The sequence below is a fragment of the Aotus nancymaae genome, unplaced genomic scaffold, assembly GCF_030222135.1.
Source record: "Aotus nancymaae isolate 86718 unplaced genomic scaffold, 86718_ANA_hifiasm-v0.15.2.pri h1tg000049l, whole genome shotgun sequence".
NCBI lineage: Eukaryota > Metazoa > Chordata > Mammalia > Primates > Aotidae > Aotus > Aotus nancymaae.
Genome location: NW_026988463.1, coordinates 15,829,238 through 15,840,344, shown reverse-complemented (window position 1 = coordinate 15,840,344; position 11,107 = coordinate 15,829,238). Strand labels below are relative to the sequence as shown.

Here is an 11,107-nt window from a genome sequence, read left to right as displayed (position 1 = left end):
CCCGAGTGTCTTCTGACACCCCTGCCAGCTTCTACAGATGATGAGTTTTCAAGACCACAGACGCCTGCACATGAGTGTCTTCTATTACCTCTACCACCTTTAGCGAATGATTTTCTGAGTCTATATGCAAGTCCACCCGAGTGTCTTCTGACACCCCTGCCAGCTTCTACAGATGATGAGTTTTCAAGACCACAGACACCTGCACATGAGTGTCTTCTATTACCTCTACCACCTTTAGCGAATGATTTTCTGAGTCTATACGCAATTCCACCCGAGTGTCTTCTGACACCCCTGCCAGCTTCTACAGATGATGAGTTTTCAAGACCACAGACGCCTGCACATGAGTGTCTATTACCACTACCACCTTTAGCCAATGATTTTCTGAGTCTATACGCAATTCCACCCGAGTGTCTTCTGACACCCCTGCCAGCTTCTACAGATGATGAGTTTTCAAGACCACAGACGCCTAAACATGAGTGTCTATTACCGCTACGACCTTTAGTGAAAGATTTTCTGAGTCTATATGCAACTCCACCCGAGTGTCTTCTGACACCCCTGCCAGATTCTACAGATGATGAGTTTTCAAGACCACAGACGCCTGAACATGAGTGTCTATTACCGCTACCACCTTTAGTGAATGATTTTCTGAGTCTATACGGAACTCCACCCGAGTGTCTTCTGACACCCCTGCCAGATTCTACAGATGATGAGTTTTCAAGACCACAGATGCCTGAACATGAGTGTCTATTGCCTCTACCACCTTTAGCGAATGATTTTCTGAGTCTATACACAACTCCACCCGAGTGTCTTCTGACACCCCTGCCAGCTTCTACAGATGATGAGTTTTCAAGACCACAGACGCCTGAACATGAGTGTCTATTGCCTCTACCACCTTTAGCGAATGATTTTCTGAGTCTATATGCAACTCCACCCGAGTGTCTTCTGACACCCCTGCCAGCTTCTACAGATGATGAGTTTTCAAGATCACAGACACCTGCACATGAATGTCTTCTATTACCTCTACCACCTTTAGCGAATGATTTTCTGAGTCTATACACAACTCCACCCGAGTGTCTTCTGACACCCCTGCCGGTTTCTACAGATGATGAGTTTTCGAGACCACAGACACTTACACATGAGTGTCTTCTATTGCCTCTACCACCTTCAGCGAATGATTTTCTGAGTCTATACGCAAATCCACCCGAGTGTCTTCTGACACCTCTGCCAGCTTCTACAGATGATGAGTTTTCAAGATCACAGACACCTGCACATGAGTGTCTTCTATTACCTCTACCACCTTTAGCGAATGATTTTCTGAGTCTATATGCAACTCCACCCGAGTGTCTTCTGACACCCCTGCCAGCTTCTACAGATGATGAGTTTTCGAGACCACAGACACCTACACATGAGTGTCTTCTATTACCTCTACCACCTTTAGCCAGTGATTTTCTGATTCCATGCGCAACTCCACTCGAGTGTCTTCTGACACCCCTGCCAGCTTCTACAGATGATGAGTTTTCGAGACCACAGACACCTACACATGAGTGTCTTCTATTACCTCTACCACCTTTAGCCAGTGATTTTCTGATTCCATGCGCAACTCCACTCGAGTGTCTTCTGACACCTCTGCCAGCTTCTACAGATGATGAGTTTTCGAGACCACAGACACCTACACATGAGTGTCTTGTATTACCTCTAACACCTTTAACCGATGATTCTGTGAGACCATACGCAACTCAACCCGAGTGTCTGACACCTCTGCCAGCTTCTACAGATGACGAGTTTTCAAGACCACAGACGCCTGCACATGAGTGTCTGTTACCTCTACCACCATTAGCCAATGATTTTCTGAGTCCATACGCAACTCCACTCGAGTGTCTTCCGACACCTCTGCCAGCTTCTACAGATGATGAGTTTTCGAGACCACAGACACCTACACATGAGTGTCTTGTATTACTTCTAATACCTTTAACCGATGATTGTCAGATTTTATACGCACTCCACCCGAGTGTCTTTATACGCCTCTGCCAGCTTCTACAGATGATGAATTTTCCAGACCACAGATGCCTGCACATGACTGTCTTTTGTTACCTCTACCACCTTTAGCGAATGATTTTCTGACTCTATACGCAACTCCACCCGAGTGTCTTCTGACACCTCTGCCAGCTTCTACTGATGATGAGTTTTTGAGACCACAGATACTTACACATGAGTGTCTTCTATTACCTCTACCACCATTAGCGGATGATTTTCTGAGTCTATCTGCAACTCCACCCGAGTTTCTTCTGACACCCCTGCCACGTTCTACAGATAATGAGTTTTCGAGACCACAGACACCTGCACATGAGTGTCTTCTATTACCTCTACCACATTTAGCGAATGATTTTCTGAGTGTATATGCAACTCCACCCGAGTGTCTTCTGACACCCCTGCCAGCTTCTACAGATGATGTTTTCAAGACCACAGACGCCTGCACATGAGTGTCTTTTATTACCTCTACCACCTTTAGCCAATGATTTTCTGAGTCCGTACACAACTCCACCTGAGTGTCTTCTGACACCTCTGCCAGCTGACCTGCTGTCTCAACCAACACTCAACCTTCACCTGAGTGTCCTCTCAGACTTCACCCTCTCCTCCAGTCATGTGGCCTCTGAGACCTTGAGCAGCACCTCTAAAGGCACCACTTGATGTGTTCATTCGAACGGTATAAAGTAATTTTTAAAAAAAATTCATCTCTTCTTTTTTGAGTGAATAGAAAGAAATGTCACAGATGGTACTGCACGGCTTTGCAGTACAAAGGTAACACCGGCTGAGATCCTGCTCACTTCTCTCAAGTTTCTGAGAGTACACAGTCGGTTGCATTATTTCCTTGTCATGAGTTTGGCAGCAGGTATCTCTTGTAGATAAAGACAGATTTTTTATTTTTTATGGGGACAGAGTCTCACTGTGTCACTCAGGCTGGAGTGCAGTGGTGCAATCCTGGCTCAGTGCAACCTCCATCTCCAGGGTTCAGGTGATCCTCCCACCTTAGCCTCCAGAGGATCAGCTGGGACTGCAGTCATGCACCACCATGTTTGGCTCCTTTCTATTTAAAAAAATTGTTTTGAGATGGAGTCTCACTCTGTTGCCAGGCTGTAGTGCAGTGGCACCATCTTGGTTGACTGCAACCTCTGCCTCTTAGGTTCAAGCAATTCTCCTGCCTCTGCCTCCCAAGTAGCTGGGACCACAGGTGCATGTCACCATGCCCAACTAATTTTTTGTATTTTTAGTAGCGACGGCGTTTCACCGTGTTGGCCAGGAGAGTCTTGATCTATTGATCTCATGATCTGCCCACCTTGGCCTCTGAACGTGCTCGGATTACACGCATGAGCCACAGTGCCCAGCCTTTTTTTTTTTTTTTTTTTGAGATGGAGTCTCGCTTTGTCACCCAGGCTGGAGTGCAGTGGTGGGATCTTAGATCTCAGCTCACTGCAATCTCCACCTCCCAGGTTCAAGTGATTCTTCTGCCTCAGCCTCCTGAGTAGCTGAGACTACAGGTGCATACCATCACACCTGGCTAATTTTTCTATTTTTAGTAGAGACAGGGTTTCACCATATTGGCCAGGCTGTTCTTGAACTCCTGACCTCAGGTGATCCAACCACCTCAGCCTCCCAAACTGCTGGGATTACAGGTGTGAGCCACCATGCCTTCTCTCTCTCTCTCTCTCTCTCTCTTTTTTTTTTTTGTAGAGTTTGTGTTTCACCATGTTGCCCAGGCTGGTCTCAAACTCCTGGACTCATGCCATCTGCCAACTTAGGCCTTCCAAAGTGCTGAGATTACAGGCTTGAGCCACCAGCCCAGCCAGAGATTGTGTATAGAAGCCAGAAATAGCAGTTCTGCAGGTGTGCATCGAACCTGGGCCACATGGCCATCTCTGTGAGGGATGAGACCTGTCCCTGACTTGCAGGGCATCCTGTGTCCTCCAGCAGAGAGATCCACACTAACGGGCACAGAGCTTGTGACCACCCACCCGCAGTGGAAGCACAAGTGAAGGGACCCAGGGTGCAAAAGAAAGAGACCGGATCTCCTGGGAACAAGCAGGAGGCTGCGGAAAAGGCTGGAGTGGGTTGTTTTCACTTGGGAGTTTGTGTAACTCAGGTGGAGCTGGAAGGCTCCTGGCTGGGCAAGCAGTGTGAGCAGGAGCATGGAGGCTGCGTGAGGGCCCCATAGAGCCGCCACGGGAGAGCTCAGATAGCCGGGTGTGCACAGGGAATTATGCCCCCAGCACTTCCTCATTGCCTTACTGCCCTTAGTCCATTATCTGTAGGAATGATTCTTTCCCTGGGTGTGTGAAGGCTCTGGATCAGGGTGAATGAATGCCTAGAGCTCTGGGAAATTTAACTTGGTTCTGTCAGGGGGCCCTGTCTCCCCTACTTTTTATGGTGCCAGGAGACTAACAGTGAGGATGGGTCTGGTGTATTGGAGCTGCGCCTTGGTCTTCAGAATCAGGTTGACTTTGGCGGGAAACTCAAAGCCAATCCTGAGCTGTTCTGGCATCATCTTATCCCCAGCAACCTCGCTCTCCCCCTGCGACTCCCAGCTTTGCCTCTCCCAACCTTGGCATGTAAAATCCTCCCCCTTCGCTGTGTCCCTGCTGCCTGATCCCAGACACCAATTCTCAGTGGGGCTCAGAGCCCCAGCTTTCTCAGAAGTGAGCTGGGACTGATGTGGTTATGAGTTCATGGTGAGGACAAGGAGACCAAGCCCATGAGGAAAGCATCTTGCCAAATAGCTGCTAAAAGGGAGAACCTCCTCCCTCACGCTGGTTACATGGGAACATTCCCACTCAGAAGATCAGCATAAGATGTTCATTGAAGTTTACTAACCTTAGGGTGTAACAGCTCAGGCCCCGGGATTTCCTATCTCTGTTTCAAAAGATAAGGGATAGCCTCTGTCTCCAAGACGAAAATTCAGATTCTTACAGGATGAAGAGATTATAGGAACGCACACACAGTGAAATCTGAGATCTATATGTGTGATCTGTAGATAATTATTCTTCATGACATACATACACATCTGCAGCCACACACGGAATTATTCAGTAGGGGCACAGGTATTTTATAGAAGACAAAATGTATATCGGGCAAAAAAGATCACATGGAAATAAACCAAAACAATTTTTTTCACTATAAAAATGCTTCAGTAATGGTGTGTGTACAGCAGGGGACGTGGACAGGGAAAACCAAGTGCACACACAGAGGCACAGGCCAGAGGACAGGCTGGGAGTGAATAATGAGTTCACACCGCTCCCTGCTTTCCCCGGTGACTGCAGGCTCTAGGCCACCTCCTCCTCGAACTCGCCCTCCTCCTTGGCCATGGTGTCCTGGTACTGATGGTATTTGAACACCAGGTAATTCATGTTGCTCTTGGCCTGGGTAAACTCCATCTCATCCAGGCCCTTGCTCGTGTAGCAGTGCAGGAAGGTCTTGTGTGGAAACATGGCTGTGAACTGCTCCGAGATGCACTAGAACAGCTCCTGGATGGCCCTGCTGTTGCCAATAAAGGTGGTGGACATTTTTAGCCCTTGGGGCGGGATGTCACAGACAGCTGTTTTCTTGTTGTTGGGGATCCACTCAACAAAGTAGCTGCTGTTCTTGTTTTGGACATTAAGCATTTGCTCGTCCACCTCCTTCATGGACATGTGGCCTCTGATCACTGCAGCCGCCATCAGTTAGCGGCCATGGCAGGAGTCTCAGGCCACCATCATGTTGTTGGCATCCAACATCTGCTGGGTAAGCTTGGGCACTGTCAGAGTCCGGGACTGCTGGCTTCCCTGACTCATCAGGGTGGCAAAGCTGGGAGTGAGGCAGTGTCGGTGGGGGAACGGGACCATGTTCACAGCCAGCTTCCTGAAGTCAGCACTGAGCTGTCCTGGGAAGCACAGACAGGTGGTGACCCCACTCATGGTGGTAGACACCAGGTGGTTCAGGTCACCGCAGGTGGGTGTAGCAGGCTTAGGGTTCTGAAGCAGATGTCATAGAGAGCCTCATTATCCATGCAGTAGGTCTCGTCTGTGTTTCCTACCAGATGGTGGATGGAGAGGGTGGCATTGTAGGGCTCCACCACCGTGTCTGACACCTTGGGTGAGGGCATCACACTGAATATGTTCATGATCCTGTCTGGGTACTCCTCCGGGATCTTGTTGATGAGGAGGAAACCCATCCCAGACCCAGTCGCCCCACCCAGGAGGGCCCGGCCACTTTGCTGCTTTTTTATGTGTTTTTTAATGTACTTCTGGATTTAATATGGTATTTCTTAATTTTATGTTCAGATACCTTTCTGTTAGCTACTATATACCTAACAAATGTTTTCCTATATTTATTTAAAATGTTTAGATTATTAGAGGGCCTGGTGCGGTGGCTCACGCCTGTAATCCCAACATTTTGGGAGGTCGAGGCAAGTGGATCATGAGGTTAGGAGTTTGAGACCAGCCTGACCAACTTGGTGAAACCGTATCTCTACTAAAATACAAAAATTAGCTGGGGGTGGTGGCCCTCACCTGTAATCTCAGCTACTCAGGAGGCTGAGACAGTAGAATCGCTTGAACTGGGAAGTCGAAGGTTGCAATGACCCGAGATCATGCCACTGCATTTCAGCCTGGACAACAGAGAGAGACTCTGTCTCAAAAATAAATGAATAATAAAGTAAATTAATAGAGACGGGTCTTACTATGTTTTTCAGGCTGGTCTCAAACTTCTGGGTCCAAGTGATCCTCTCACCTTGGCTGCTTAAAATGTGGGGATTACAGGCGTGAGACACTGCACCCAGCCCAGCCCAAATATTTTCTTTTTTCTTTTTTTCAGGAGAGTCTTGATCTTGTCACCCAGGCTGGACTGTGATGGCAGGATCTCAGCTCACTGCAACCTCTGCCTTTTGAGTTCAAGCAATTCTCCTGCCTTAGTCTCCCAAGTAGCTGGAATTACAGCTTTCCACCACCATGTTCAGCTAATTTTTGTATTTTTACTAGAGATGGGGTTTCACCATGTTGGCCAGGCTGGTCTCGAACTCCTGACCTCAGGTGATCTGCCCACCTCGACCTCCCAAAGTGCTGGGATTACAGGAGTGAGCCACCATGCCCAGCCTTAAACTTCTATTCTTTATAAATCACCCAATGTGTGTATTTTGTTATAGGAGCAGAAAACAAAAAAGAGTTTAGATGTTTTACTCTTATTTAATCAAAACCACCTGAGTCACATGTAGAAGACATTCTTCCTTCTCAGGATTCTGTGACGGCCCTATAACCAGTAGAAAAATGGAACCGTTGGCCAGGCGTGGTGGCTCATGCCTGTAATCCAAGCACTTTGGAGGCCAAGGTGGGCGGATCACCTGAGCTCGGGAGTTCAGGACCAGTCTGACCAACAAGATGAAACCCCGTCTTTAAAAAAAATAAAAAGAAAAAAGGAACCATCATTCTCAGCAAACTGACACAAGAACAGAAAATCAAACACCGCATGTTCTCACTCATAGGCGGGTGTTGAACAATAAAAACACATGGACATAGGGAGGGGAGCATCACACACTGGGATCTGTTGGGGGGAAATAGGGGAGGGACAGTGGGGGGTGGGGAGTTGGGGAGAGATAGCATGGGAAGAAATGCCAGATATAGGTGAAGGGGAGGAAAGCAGCAAATCACACAGCCATGTGTGTACCTATGCAACAATCTTGCATGTTCTTCACATGTACCCCAAAACCTAAAATGCAATAGAAAAATTAAAAAAAAAGGAGACGCCCATGATTTTTGTTTACACCTTTATTTAGGCTCCAATGAAGAAACTTCAGAGGTGTTGGGGTCAAATATAAACACTCTGGCTCCTCCTTCGCTCTGTTGGCCTAGCAAGTGGGTAGGAAAGACTGTTCCAAGAGTGGGTATTTCAAGAAACAAAAGTATGGGCCGGGCGTGGTGGCTCAAGCATGTAATCTCAGCTCTTTGGGAGGCTGAGGCAGGCGGATCACCTGAGGTCAGGAGTTCAAGACCAGCCTGGCCAACATGGTGAAACCCTGTCTTAAAAAAAAAAAAGAAAGAAAGAAAAAGAAAGAAACAAAAGTATGTCCTGGCTGGGCACAGTGGCTCAAGCCTGTAATTCCAGCACTCTGGGAGGCCAAGGTGGGTGGATCACCTGAGGTCAGTAGTTCGAGACTCCTGTGTTGCCCAGGCTGGAGTATAGTCATGAGATCTTGGCTCACTGCAACCTCTGCCTGTCGGGTCCAAGCCAGTCTCCTGCCTCAGCCTCCCAAGTAGATAGGATTACAGGTGCCTGCCACTATGCCCAGCTAATTTGTGTATTTTTAGTAGAGATAGGGTTTCATCATGTTGGTCAGGCTGTCTCGAATTCCTGACCTCAAGCTATCCACCTGGCCGGCTTCCCAAAGTGCTGAGATTATAGACATGAGCCACTGCACCTGGCTCATACTGCTTTTTCAGTGAATAGTGTTTCTTTTTTTTTAATTAACTTTATCATCTTTTTCAGACTTTCTTTTTTTTTAAAGACGGGGTTTTGGCTGGGCGCGGTGGCTCACGCCTATAATCCCAGCACTTTGGAAGGCTGTGGCGGGTGGATCATGAGGTCAAGAGATAGAGACCATCCTGGTCAACATGGTGAAACCCCGTCTCTACTAAAAAAAATACAAAAAAAAAAAAAAAAAAAAAAGACGGGGTTTCACCATATTGGTTAGGCTGTTCTTGAACTCCTGACCTCAGGTGATCCGCCCGCCTCAGCCTCCCAAAGTGCTAGGATTACAGGCATGAGCCACCACACCTGGCCAGATTTTCTTTATCAAATTACTCATATAAAGAAAAATGCAGGCCAGACATGGTGGCTCATGCCTGTAATTCTAGTACTTTGGGAGGCCAAGATGGATGAATCATTAGAGGTCAGGAGTTCGAGACTAGCCTGACTAACCTGGTGAAACACTGTCTTTACTGAAAATACAAAAAATTAGCCAGGCATGGTGGTGCATGCCTGTAATCCCAGCTATGCCTGTAATCCTCCAGAGGCTGAGGCAGGAGAATCGCTTGAACTTGGGAGGTGGAGGTTGTAGTGTCCTGAGATTGTGCCACTGCACACTCCAGCCTAGGTGACACAGCGAGACTCCATCTCAATAAAAAAGAAAAAAGAAAAAAAGCAGTTAACCTAAAAAAGGATGCATTCATCTTATGTTCTTATAAGTCCAAAATTAAAAACTACATGAGAAAGATTTAAATAGCACTACCATAGTTAGCAAACAAAAATATAGTGTGCCCACTTACATTTAAATTTCAGCTAAACTCTGAATTTTTAAAGTATAAGCATATCTCAGACAGTATTTGGGTTCCAATTATACTAAAAAATTATTCAGTGTTTAACTGAGTAGTCTGTATTTAACTTGACAGCCCTAAAGTACTGCAATAGCTCCGTAGTTCTTAAACTCCAGCTTGTATTAAAGTGCTTATTAAAACAGGGCTGGCCAGGCGCAGTGGCTCATGCCTGTAATTCCAGCATTTTGGGAGGCCAAGGCGGGTGGATTGTTTGAGGTCATCAGGAGTTCAAGACCAGCCTGACCAACATGGTGAAACCCCATCTCTACTAAACATACAAAAATTAGCTGGGCGTGGTGGCGTGCACCTGTAAACCCAGCTACTTGGGAGCCTGAGGCAAGAGAATCACTTGAACCCAGAAGGCAGAAATTGCAGTGAGCCAAGATCGCACCACTGAACTGCAGCCTGGGCGACAGAACGAGATTCTGTCTCAAACCAAACCAAACTAAACAACAACAACAAAATCCCAGGGCTGACCCAGTCCTGAGTTTCTGATTCAGGCAGTCTGGGTGGCACTTTGTAATTCACATTTGTAACATGTTCCAGGTGCTACTGCTGCTGCTTTGGGACTGCGCTTTGAGCTAATGCAATAGCTAAGAAATAGCGTTCATTTAGAAGTGGCTCTTGTATCAAACTAGTATCAGATGAAACCAAATGAAAAAATAATTATAGTTTATTTTTTTGAAATGGAGTCTTGCTCTGTCACCCAGTCTGGAGTGCAGTTTCACAGTCTCCTCTCACTGAAACTTTCACCTTCTGGGTTCCAGCGATTCTCCTGCCTTAGTCTCCAGAGTAGCTGGGAGTACAGGCATAAACTACCATGCCTGGCTAATTTTTTTTTTTTTTGAAACGGAGTTGCACTTTGTTGCCCAGGCCGGAGTGTAATGGTGCAATCTCGGCTCACTGCAATCTCTGACTGCCAGGTTCAAGCAATTCTTCCACCTGAGCCTCTCAAGTAGCTGGGATTACAGGCACCCGCCATCATGCCCAGCTAATTTTTGTATTTTTGTAGAGAACAGGTTTCACCATGTTGGCCAGGCTGGTCTTGAACCCCTGACCTCGGGTGATCCGGCCGCCTTGGCCTCCCAAAAGTGCTGGAATTACATGCGTGAGCCACCGTGCCCAGCCATGCCTGGCTAATTTTTTTGTATTTTTAGTAGCGATGGGGTGTCACTATTTTGGCTAGGCTAGTCTCAAACTCCTGACCTCAAATGATCCACCTGCCTCGGCCTCTCAAAGTGCTGGCATTACAGGCGTGAGCCACCAAGCCAGGCCCAAGGAGATAACTATACTTTCTGATTGAAACAGAAGGTGGTTTAAAAAAAAATTAAAAAAAATAAAAATTGAGCATTATTTTCTAATTCTTTTACTTTTATTTCTTTTGAGACAGAGTCTCACTCTGTCACCCTAGCTGGATCTCGGCTCACTGCAACCTCCGCCTCCCTGCTTCAAGCGATTCTCCTGCTTTGGCCTCCCAGCCACCGCGCCCAGCCAAAATAAGCTCATTTTTAAGCTATTTAATTTTCCGGTTCCAGCCAGTTTTTCTATTTTTGACACATTGTTCCAATCTTTCGCAGTTGCAAGCAGTGGGAAAAGCAGCCCCCGCTTTTTAGTGTTAAGTATTAAGGTTCTGGATAAACAGGTCAAAAGAAAAAAAGAAAACCGTGAAACAACAAAAGGGAAGAAACTGAAGACAATTCAACTCTAGGTCAGCTATAACTAGCAGAAGTATGTTAATAATCGTCACTAGGGCAAACACGCCTGCAATCAAG

At 46.9% G+C, this 11,107-nt stretch overlaps 1 pseudogene; it reads right to left on the bottom strand.

Annotated features, from left to right (window-relative positions):
- Positions 1–5,204: 5,204 nt before the first annotated feature.
- Positions 5,205–6,202, bottom strand: LOC135269033 (tubulin beta chain-like; annotated as a pseudogene).
- Positions 6,203–11,107: the final 4,905 nt, after the last annotated feature.